At 34.6% G+C, this 12,203-nt stretch overlaps 1 pseudogene; it reads right to left on the bottom strand.

Annotated features, from left to right (window-relative positions):
- The window catches only part of LOC101046296 (60 kDa heat shock protein, mitochondrial pseudogene), a 32,232-nt pseudogene extending 25,664 nt beyond the window's left edge, over nucleotides 1-6,568 (bottom strand).
- Nucleotides 6,569-12,203: the final 5,635 nt, after the last annotated feature.

Raw genomic sequence — 12,203 nt, forward strand, 5'->3', positions numbered from 1 at the left:
TATCTCAAAGCTTGAATTATTTCCTCCACTCTAAATAACACAAGGACTTCTACTCTTTTTTTTTTTTTTTTTTTTTTTTTTTGAGACGGAGTTTCGCTCTTGTTGCCCAGGCTGGAGTGCAATGGCGCGATCTCGGCTCACCGCAACCTCCGCCTCCTGGGTTCAGGCAATTCTCCTGCCTCAGCCTCCTGAGTAGCTGGGATTACAGGCACGTGCCACCATGCCCAGCTAATTTTTTTGTATTTTTAGTAGAGACGGGGTTTCACCATGTTGACCAGGATGGTCTTGATCTCTCGACCTCGTGATCCACCCGCCTCGGCCTCCCAAAGTGCTGGGATTACAGGCTTGAGCCACCGCGCCCGGCCTAGGACTTCTACTCTTTAGGAGTAATCAAAGCTGTAAGTCCCAAAGACCTATCACTTAAATAAGAAGAGAATTATTATTTTTAAATGAAAGATATTTTTTTACAAGCAGTCCTGAAAGATTCTGATTCAACTCCAATAGCAACTTTATGCAATTTTCATTGTTTCTAACAAAATACAAATTTTCTGGTACAATAAAAACCATGGTCATATATTCAATAGTTGGACTATTTCTTCAATGGCTAGTAAAATTAGCTTTGTAAAAACATTAAATGGAAAGCAAATTTTTGTATCGGCTGCTGTCTTTAATATAAGACTGTTGAACCAGTTAAATATTGGTTTAAAAGATAAAAAAGTAGAGGGGTTTTCCCTTCTCTCTGTCTCTCTCTGAAACTTACTAAAATGAAACAATATTAGAACATGGTTAAAACTACCTAAACATTTGAGCAATAATATAAAATATGGAGGGGTAATATCATTATTGAATGAATTTATTTCTATCCCAATCTGCATGGAATATAATATATATATATATTTTTTCTTGTCTTACATGTATAGATAGATCGATAGCTAGATATGTATTTTAATACACTATATATCTTGTCTTAAATATATGTAGTTATATATGTACTTAAATATGAATATATAAGGCAAGAAAATACATACAGTGTATTAAAGCATATATATATATATATGTATATACATACATATATTAAGACAAGAAAAGAGGGTAGGAAAAATGAGAAATGAGAAAAAAAATGCAAGGCAAGCATTTGTAATTTTTTAAAAGAAATGCAAAATATTAAGGCAATACTTTCTGATTTTTTCCAGTCTTTGAAAAATTTTATAAATTTTGTATTTGTAAATTTATTTTAGCACAATTGATGGTGTGTGTGTGTTTGTGCCAGTGGGTGTTTTTTGAAATCTCTGTTGAACTAGTTGTAAGATATTTCTTGTTCCCTTATTAATTAATAAGTTAACTAAAACTTTTGACATTTGTTCAATTTATATTTGTATAAAAATCAGGATTTTAATTTAAACAAAATATATTCTTTAACAACTATCTGTTAACACAGACATAAACATTGTAAAATAATCTTAATTTTGATAAAACCACAACAGGAAATAACAAATGAGCTGAGCTGAGTGTATAGAAAATAAATTTAATAATCATAAAAAGCAGCTGTGATTTAAATCACATCAGAAATAACCATAATTAAATCATTAGCACCAAAAACATATTCAGTGAACCAGAAAACTGAATAAGAAAATAATAATGCAAAAAGAAAAAAAAATAATTAGAGCAAATAAATGAGATATTTGGAGGGAAAAAAATTATGTCAAATATAGATATGACTTAATTTCAGAATGGAATTAAAGAAATAGGCCAAATGTGATTAAAATACTTTAAGAATAGAAGGCGCTTTCTTGCTCTCAGGTCTAAAAATCACATTTCCTATAACAGCAGGAAAAATCAGAGTGGCTTCATCTTTGATACACACAGAGACAACATCAAATCAAAAGACAGGAAGGGAGAAGTTAGGAGAAAGGTATAAAATATGAAGCAATTATTGGTTTTTAGAAGAAAGTGACACCAGTTTCCAAATACAACTATTGATGAGGATATTGGATAGGTGGAAGTGGTGTTAGCCTAGTTTTTAATCTTTTAATCTCCCTAATTTTCCCTTATCCCACCCCAAAACAGTAACTAAGATAATTATGCAAACAAACAATCAAAATAACCCCCTGACAAATAAGTGTGTATGTTCACTGACCTCAAAAGCTGCAAGACCTGCATGGTATCAGAATCTGTGCAGAAGAAAGAAGACTGAAGTAAATGGGCAAATTCTACACTTGCAGGTGGGGAAATCCTGCAAGATCTAACAGGTACTCATTGGAAAATGGGGGTTGCTTATTTAAGATCTGCAGTTGATATGATGAGGGATTCTGTACACTCCAATGCATTTGTGAGTGAGTACAAAGGAAATTTTGAGGATCTAGTAAAATAACTCCTCAGCTCTAGGATCGAATGCAAAACAAATAAATTTTCAGGAGAATTTCATTATAAAGAAAATAGTGTTGAACATGAGCAGGACAGGGACTACGAGGGCAAAGAAAAATAAAAAAAAAAAAAAACAAAAGAAATCTTTTAGATGAAAGGAAGGAAAAGAGAAGAGAAACTCAAAATACGTTAAGCAATATTTTTGAATCTTGCAAGCAACAGGAAAATTCCTAGCATTGCAAAATTGACAATCTATCATTAACTGTGCTCACATGCAACCTACTTCCTTCTACAATTTGAGAACATTACTTTCATGTACAACAAACAAGAATAAAAGGTTGCATTTACGTCTCATAAAGCTTTTGTTGTTGTTAGGGGCATAATTTTTTTAAAAAAATCTCTTTTGATTCAGAGAAACGTTTCTAAAGACAGAAGAAAAAGAGAACATGCAGAATTTGGTTTTCTGTTTCTGCATTAATTCTCTTAGGATAATGGCTTCCAGCTGCATGTATGTTGCTGTGAAATTCATGATTTCATTCTTTTTATGATTGTGTAGTATTCCATGGCATGCATGTACCATGTTTTCTTTATTCAATCTACTATTGATGGTCAACTAGTTTTTTGTTTTGTTTTGTTTTCATGTCTTTGCTATTGTGAATAGTGCCACAATGAACAGATGAGTGCATGTGTCTTTCTGGTAGAACGATTTGTTTTGTTTGTGTTGTATACAGAGAAATGGGTTGCTGGGTCAAATAGTACTTCTGTTTTGTGTTCTTTGAGAACTCTCCATGCTCCTTTCCTCTGTGGCTGAGTTAGTTTACATTTCCATCAACAGTATGTAAATGTTCCTTTTTCTCTGCAGCCTCATCAACGTCTGTTACTTTCTGAGATTTTAATAACACCCATTCTGACTGGTGTGATGTGGCATCGATTATGGTTTTGATTTGCTCTTCTGTGATAATGAGTGATGATGAACATTTTTTCAGGCTTTTTGGTCACTTGTATGTCTTCTTTTGAGAAGACAATTTTTAATGGACTTACTTGTTTTTTGCTTGTTCGTTTGTTCAAGTTTCTTTTAGATTCTGAATACTACCTTAGTTGGATGCACGGTTTGTAAATATTTTTTCTTATTCTATAGATTGTCTCTTTATGCTGTTGATAGTTTCCTTTTCTGTGCAGAAAGTCTCCTTTAATGAGTTCCACTTCTCAATTTTTTGCCTTTGCCATTGTTGTCATTGCCTTTGAGTATTTAGAATATTCTTACTAGCCAGTGAGATCTAAATATTGGGTACAATTGGACATAAAGATAGAAACAATAAACACTGAGAACTACCAACAGGGGGAGAGAGAAGGGGTGTGAGGGCTGAAAATCGACCTGTTGGATACTGTGCTCACTACCTAGGTGATGGGGCCATTCATACCCCAAACCTCAGCCTTATGCAATACCGCTGTGACAAACCTGCACGTGAACCCTCCCATCTAAAATATAAATTGAAATTATAATAAAAAAGAAGAGCAATATGTCGTTGAATAAGGATGAAGCCAGAATGTGATGCATATCACAGACAAGTCACAAAAAGATGACAAAGATAGAAAAGCCTGTTTTTCTATAGCCAAGCAGATACAACCCACTATATACATGCTCATAAGATAAATAATAACAAATCCTTGTTAGGGGACTTGGCAGCAAAATTTGTCACAGAGGTCATCTCAAATTCACTTGGCAGCTGAGATGACCATCTACGTTAGCTAAAAGGCTTTATACAATGGAAAAATAATTTTTTCCTACCTTTATAACAAAATGTAGCCCTGCAACTTGGAAGAGAAGCCTGCTAAAGTAAATGTATGCTCTTACTTTCCCACATAAACTGAAAGATACAGAAGCTATCTTCCTTACTGGTTACATTTCAAAGAGTTGGTTGATGCACTACAAAAATACATTTCTGGGTCTTAAAGCTGGTAGAAGGCTTAATTAGATTTTTAAAATGTTTACATTTTAAAGAGACAGAGACGGAACTCATAATAACTTATAATACAAGTTTTCTAAAGTAAAAGATCTGAGAAAAAAGAGGAAGAAGACACTTCTTTCATTTTCTACAGTGAGGATTAATACTCTTTGTTTCCTTATATTTTTCTTCCTATTATTATTTTAAATTCAAATGAAATTATCTTCACATGTAGAATCAAAATAAAGAGTGTCATCTTGCATCTTTATTTATAACTATTACTACACTTTCCAAGATGAAAAAAATTGGTGAGCAAATGTCCCTGTCAGAATTTTGCAATTCTTGTAAATGTCTGCCTTGATAGATAATTACTGAATTGTCATATCTGCTTCTACATTCAGCCTGTGGCAAAATACTATTATGATAAGTACACACGAAGAAAATTTAGCCATATGCATGGAAACATCTGCATGAATTCGTATTTAATGGTGAAAAATATTTTCTGAAAAATACTAGAAATTATGATCAAATCAGCAGCAGTGAACAACCCAACCATCAAAATTTAAACATTTCCTATGCTTTAATTCATCAGTTCATAAGGAAAAAAAAATGGTAACAAATAAATCACTATTGGAGTGTTCTCCCTTCTCATTTTCAATGATACATCTCATTATTTTGAAAACTGGTGATAGAAAACTTAATTTTTACTTGGTTCCTTTTTTAAACTGTAATTCATAATACCACATAAATTAGTTACATATGTATACTAAAACTTCAGTGCCCAAATAATACATAAGGAGTTTATCTTTATAGAAGTATTCCTGTGAGTGAATAAAGAAGAAAGAATATAATTCAAGTATTACCACTTTGCTACCCAAAGGCATAATAATGTCTGGAAATTGAGAACAAATGGTGGCAAACATCACAAAATACAGAACTGAGAGCTGGCTAGAGAGTATGTACCTCCTGAACATACAACCTATGTAATCTGAAAGAAAAAAATTCATATGCACTGGTTCAACATATTATTTTAAATTAATGTCTTTGTCTGCTATAACTAAATACCATTGACTGGGTAACTTATAAAAATCACAGCTCTTCATGCTGGTTGTTCATGATGAATGTATTGGTAGATTCGGTGTTTAGTGATGGCCCCTTTTTTCCATAGAAGTTTGCCTCCCCATTGTAACTTCACACAGCTGAAGAGGAAAACAATGTCACATAGGACACTTGTGTAAGGGTACTAATCCCCTTCACTTAATCACCTCCTAAAATACTCTGCTTCCTAATACCATCACATTGAGAAATAGGTTTCAACACATGAATTTAGTGGGGTGGAGGAGCAAAAATACTTAGACCATCACAATCAAATTGCTGGTTTACCAGAAATACTGAGGGCACAGAAATGTGGTTAAACACACCATGCAAATGCATTCAGCAAAATCCAGATTACGAGATTTTATATAGGAAAAACAATTTTGTTTATAACACAGGGACATCCCATTTCGAATGGAAATTTATACACTAAGGAGATTTACAAGACATATAATAGGTAGCCCTCATTTGGAACAATTCTGAAAACAAACTAAAAAATTAATATGGCTTTTGTTGAGGCAGTTGGAAATTTGAACGACTGTTTGTGGCAATTAAAACACAGAAGTGTTCCTCACCTACTCAAGTGGCAAAAGACTCAAATACATCCAAGTTTCAGTTTGAGTCTGAACCCATGCAGGGTTCCTGGCAGGCAGGAAAAAGGAATTTCTCTTTACTCATGGGAAGATCAGCCTTTTCCTTCTATTCAGACCTTCAATTGATTGGATGTGGTTCACATGTTAGGAAGAATAATCTGCTTTATTCAGAGAACCAATTCTATTTTTTATCCTTTTTACACCTTTTGATTTTGACAAAATTGTAGATTCACATGCAGATGTAAAAAATGAAACACAGAGGCTTCATATACACTTGACCCAGTTTTTCCTCAATGCTAACATCATTTTCACGTAAAGATACAGGACAGTTTCGTCCAAAGTATCCCCCTGCATCCTTTTACAACATCACCTCACTTCCTCTCCACACTTTCTATATCTAATACCTGACAACCATGAATCTGTTTTCTATTCTAATCATCTTATCATTTCAAAAATGATATACCTACTAAAGGTGAAATGTTAATGCTGTCCAGAAACTCTCACAGACACACCCAGAATCATGTTTGAAGAAATGCTTGGGCGGTCAAGCTGACAGATAAAATTAGTCATTACGGCAGCCAACCATCCATCCACAAGAATTATCAAATGAGTTCTACCTAACCAAGGAGTAAATATTTGCTCTTTTCTAGCAACTGATCAAGAACAGAGAACATTTTTGGAAACTGTCAAGCTGCTTTTACAAACTAGCTCTATATTAAAGGAAAAAACCTTTGTGAATAGTGACATCTTTAACAAATTTTAACAAATATCCATATGTATATATGTAATGACTGAATAAATATGACAGCAAAATGTATAAAAACTCAGTATGACACACTATTGTCCCAATTATGCAGCGTAATGAACAGTTTTATTCAATTTATTCTGTTATCTAAGAGTGCTTTGTCTGTGATGTCCACTCAGTAAATATTTGATGACTAAACTAGTAAGAAAAACAATATCGTTATCTCAATAGCTATGAGAAGTATCCAACACCTATTCATCTAAAACAGTAAACTAGACATATAAAGAAACTTTTGATCTGTAGTAATCTTGACAAAGGATATTTACCAAAAACAAAAAAAATTAACCACACTGACACAATTAATAGTAAACTATTGGTGTAACTACCGGTAAAATCAAGAAAAAAGCAAAGAAGTTTCTCACTATTATCTCTTCTCTACACTATTAGCATCATTAGCAAAGCAATGGGGTAAGGAAAAAACATAATGGCGTATGTATGTATGTATGTATGTATAAGCAAGAGGAAAATCTCTCATTATTTAGAAAATAAATGATTACATGTAAAATCAAAGAAAATATTTGGCTCAATATTAGAAAAGTTTAAAGCACCATATAAAATATGTATAATATAAAAAGTTAATATTCAATAACTTTGGTAAATAGAAAAAGTCCCAGGTGTGGTAGCCAGCTTTCAGCATAGCCCACAGAGATCCTTGCCTCTTCGCATTCGCGTACTTTTGCAATCCCTTTTAATGAGTGAGGGCTTGATAAAGCAATTTCCTAAATTAATATAAAACAAGTGATGTCTGACTCTGAGACCAGGCCATGGAAGAGGGAGTGGAATCTTGAGCATTCGCTCCCTTTCACGCTCTCATTCACTCTTACTCCTATCACTTGCTCTGGGCCTGAGAAGCCACACGAAAAGGCTGACAAATTGAGGGACTGAAGACTCTGGAAGACAGATGAGCAAGTTCAGAAGCTGATAATGCAGCTCCAGTCCAGCCTCCAATTCATTGCAGCCAACATCTTGGCTTCAACCTCTAGAAGATCCCAAGACTGAAAGACTCAGTTAAATTGTTTCCACACAACGTTGCCCATTGTGTAACTCTAATTAAATAGAAAAATGAACTAGCTATAATGTTGATAATTATATGAATCTCAGAGTTAGTTTGAATCAGAATATCTGCCTTGCTGCTCAAATTATTTCATATCATAAAATTAATTTCTGAAACTTCACTCAATCATAGATAGTACTTTTCTGTCATTGATTCAAATCATCCTTTATGTATGATGGAACATTATATACAAAGGTATAGATATCTTTATAAATTTTATATATTCTCATGTTTGATTCCTTTAATTCTTACACACACACACACACACACACACACTCCTACATATACATACATATATATTCATATACATATATACATACTCATATACTGGTACATATCTATATATACACACACATATATGTGTGTGCATAAGTATACATGTATATACACATTTACCCTACATATATGTAGGAGTTAAAGGAGTGAATGAGGAGCACCGAAAGAAGAACAGCACGGAGATATACACTTTTGTCATAAAAATTTTAAGCATAGCACTAATGGTAATTAATGAGACCATTTAATTGAAGATATCCTTCTCATTCAGTCACAAGACAAGTATTTATTAAAATCAATAGAAAGAGAAAGCAACAGAACAACCTGACTGTATAAAGAAAAGAGAATGTTAGATAAGGAAGTTTCAATTCTTGACTACTGAAAAATAAAAAAAAAAAAAAAGGGCACAGGAGTCATTTAATCAAGAACAGATGTTAGACCCAGGATAGCACTGTGAGAAAATAGGGTAGGTATGTAGGTTTGCCTATAGAGAGAAACTGAAAGAGAGAAAAAATTTTCTTTGCCTAGGGATTTGTTTGAGTGTCTGGAATCCTCTTCTCGTTTAGTGCAAATCATGGACTTTTAAAACTAATTCCAATGCTATTGCATCACACCACTTGAAACTGAAGATTTGCCAGAGTATTGACAAACACACATTTCTAGCTAAGAATCAGAATGGCAGCCACAGCCATGGTTCTTCTGTAGTCCAAATTTAAGAAGCCTGGTAAGAACATGTAGTGGAGAGACACTGGCACTGTCAAGTGTGCAGTTGGGAGTTTCCAAGCGCACCTAGGATCACATTAGAGTTTGTGCAAATTTAAGTGTGGGGGGGGGTCTTTTTTTTTTTTTTTTTTTTGAGACAGAGTCTCACTCTGTTGCCCAGGCTGGAGTGCAATGGCACGATCTCAGCTCATTGCAACCTCCACCTCCCAAGTTGAAGTAATTCTCCTGCCTCAGCCTTTCAAGTATCTGGAACCTTAGGTGAACGCCACCATGCCCAGCTAAATTTTTGCATTTTTGGTAGAGATGGGATTTCACCATGTTGGCCAGGCTAGTGCCTGACTCCTGGCCTCAAGTGATCTGCCCACCTCAGCCACCCAAAATGCCTTGTTACAAGCAACCACCACACCCGTCCAAGTGTGAGATCTCTTGATCTCCAAGCGATATTCAAGTGGGTGAGTGGGAGAGCTTTCCTGGCAACAAATCCCCCCAGTTGATTAATTCTCCCTAAGTTTGTTTCTGCCATATTCCCAACTTCTTTATGTCATCTGTGATCAGTGGTATATGTTTCTGTCTTCTCATCAGTATGAAAAAAAAATAACTGTCCAAATAGAATATTACCTAATACATTTATTTCAAAGCCTTAGAGTCTAAGAATTATTGCATGTTAGGCTGAGTTTCTGAAGATAGGAATGTGTGTGCAAATGTAATTGGTACAATTCGTTTTTTTTTTTTTTCCTTGTTTTAGCAATTTGTGTATTTACGTGTAGGAAGATGATATTACTGGAAAGAAAATAATAAAAAATTGTATGCTAATGTTTTTTGTTCAGGAAATGTAGTACCATTGACATCCACACTAGAAGTGGCATTCACTGGTATAACTCCTTTACTTTGAAAACTCACTGTGGATATTAAAGTAGGGGAAAATATTTCAGAAATACTAGAGACATATTAAAGATTATAATGATTATACTATTTAACAGTGAAGCACTCAATGTCTTAACTTCATTGTGAAGAACATATCCATACGGTTAAAAAGTGACTGATTTCTTGCCACCTGTGTGTGTGCACATGTGTGTGTGTATTTCACAAAATATAATATATTGATTATCCTAATAATGCTACTTTAAAATGCTATTTAATTTTATCTATTCAGCCAGCATTTAATAAAATGTTTTCCTTATGTAATTTGGTATTTAGCCTCCAAACGAACTATATAAAAAAGCAAAAGTCGTGTTTAAACCTGTCTTTCCATTGTTAATATTTTGTTTTCCCTTTTGATTAATTCACATGCAGTGCCAGTTACATTAAAAAAAAAGACTACACTGCATGAGTATGTTATAAAATATCAATCACATGTCTAACCATAAAATTTAAATAATGTGAATTTCACACAAATTAGTTTTGCCAAACATTAAATTTTGGCTGGGTGTAGTGGCTCACACGTGTAATCCCAGTGTTTTGGGAGGCCAGGATGGGAAGATCACTTGAGGCCAGGAGTTTGAGACCAGCTTGTGAAGATTCCATCTCTACAAAAAAAATTAAAAAATAAAAAAGGTGGGGGTGCATGTCTGTAGTTCCAGCTACAGAAGAGGCTGGAGACTGAGACATTAGGATCGCTTGAGCCCAAGCCTTTGAGGTTGCAGTGAGCTATGACTGCACGGCTACACTCCAGCCTGGGCAACAGAGTCAAACCCCATCTCTGAAATAAAATTTAATTTTTTCAGGCTCACGAAACTGCATGTAGTTTTTATATTGTTGCCACATGATACCACTACTTTAGCAGAGAAAGAGAAATATCTGACATACTTCATTAGTCTAAGGCTTGAATCATAAACATTTTGAATTAAGGAAACTATTCAGGCTTGCATTTCTCACCAAAATGCTATGGCCTTCAGTGTATTTCTGTCTGTTTGTTTTCACGCTGAGTCAGCCCTCTGTACCTGTGGGTTCCCACATTTGTGGATTCAACCAGCCATGGGTAAAATATATTTGAGAAAAAAAAGACTTTTTTTTTCTGTTGTCACTTTTTAAACAATACAGTAAAACAATTTACATAGCATGTACATTGTATTAAGTATTATAAGTAATCTAGAGATGGTTTAAAGTATATGGGAGGATATGCATAGGCTACATGCAAATACTATGCCATTTTATATCAGAGCCTGGAGCATCTACAGATTTTTGTATCTGAGAGGGATTCTGGAACCAATACCCCAGGAAATCTAGTGATGACCGAATACACTATTGTATCAGTGGAACCTCAGTCAACTCTCCCTGAAGACCCCTTGAGATTTATCAGATAGTTAATTATTGTTAGCATAGAAGGTGTTATGTAAAACTGTAAATATTATCCAAGATACACAAAGAACCATTGTACATATTTTAAGGAGGCATAAGGGGGCAGATATCATGATGTGTTTGTAAAATTCCTGTGAAAACTCACTTGAGAATATAAGGTGCCCTGTCCACTGAACCTGTCTCAAGTAGTTTAACAGAGTTATGATATTGGATAGCCCTGCGGCCCACTGCTATGCCCCACTGAAAGTAATAAATGGTCTCAAAACACCATTTACAGAAACCACCTGGTTGTGAACAAAGAGCTGGACTATGGATCGCTAGTAAATCTTCTAAAAATAGAGTGAGCCAGGCTTTCTTGTGCTAAATTGCTTAGATATGTGAACAAATACTATCATTAACCTCTGACAAAAAAATTGTAATGTCTATGTGTCACTTGACATTTTCTTAATAAAGGAAAATCAAAAAAATAAAAGAGGGTAATACAGGTACACACATACAAGAACACGCAGCCTGCAAACCTTTCAATTGGACTTCATTTATGTATTCTTAGATGATGTTCTTTCCATTATGTTCTAAAGAACAAGTAGAAACATAGAGAGTTGATAGATACGTATTGTTAAATAAGTCAGTTGTTATTGTTGTTGTTGATGTTTGAGACGAAGTTTCTGCTCTGTTGCCCAAGCTGGAGTGCAATGGAACGATCTTGGCTCACTGCAACCTCTGCCTCCTGGGTTCAAACAATTCTCCTGCTTCAGCCTCTTGAGTAGCTGGGATTACAGGCCCCCACCACAACACTTGGCTACTCTTTGTTTTTTCAGTAGAGATGAGGTTTCACCATGTTGGCCAGGCTGGTCTTGAATTCTTGACCCCATGTGATCCACCTCCCTCGACCTCCCAAAGTGTTAGGGTTACAGGCATGAGCCACTGCTCCTGGCAATAAGTCCTAGAAATTTTGGCAAAGTCATGATCTGTTTCATCATTCTGCTTTGTTCATTTAATCATTTAATAGTACGTCATGACCATTTTATTTGTCCTAAGTAATCTGTGACAAT

This window comes from Saimiri boliviensis, chromosome 1 (assembly GCF_048565385.1).
Source record: "Saimiri boliviensis isolate mSaiBol1 chromosome 1, mSaiBol1.pri, whole genome shotgun sequence".
Lineage (NCBI taxonomy): Eukaryota > Metazoa > Chordata > Mammalia > Primates > Cebidae > Saimiri > Saimiri boliviensis.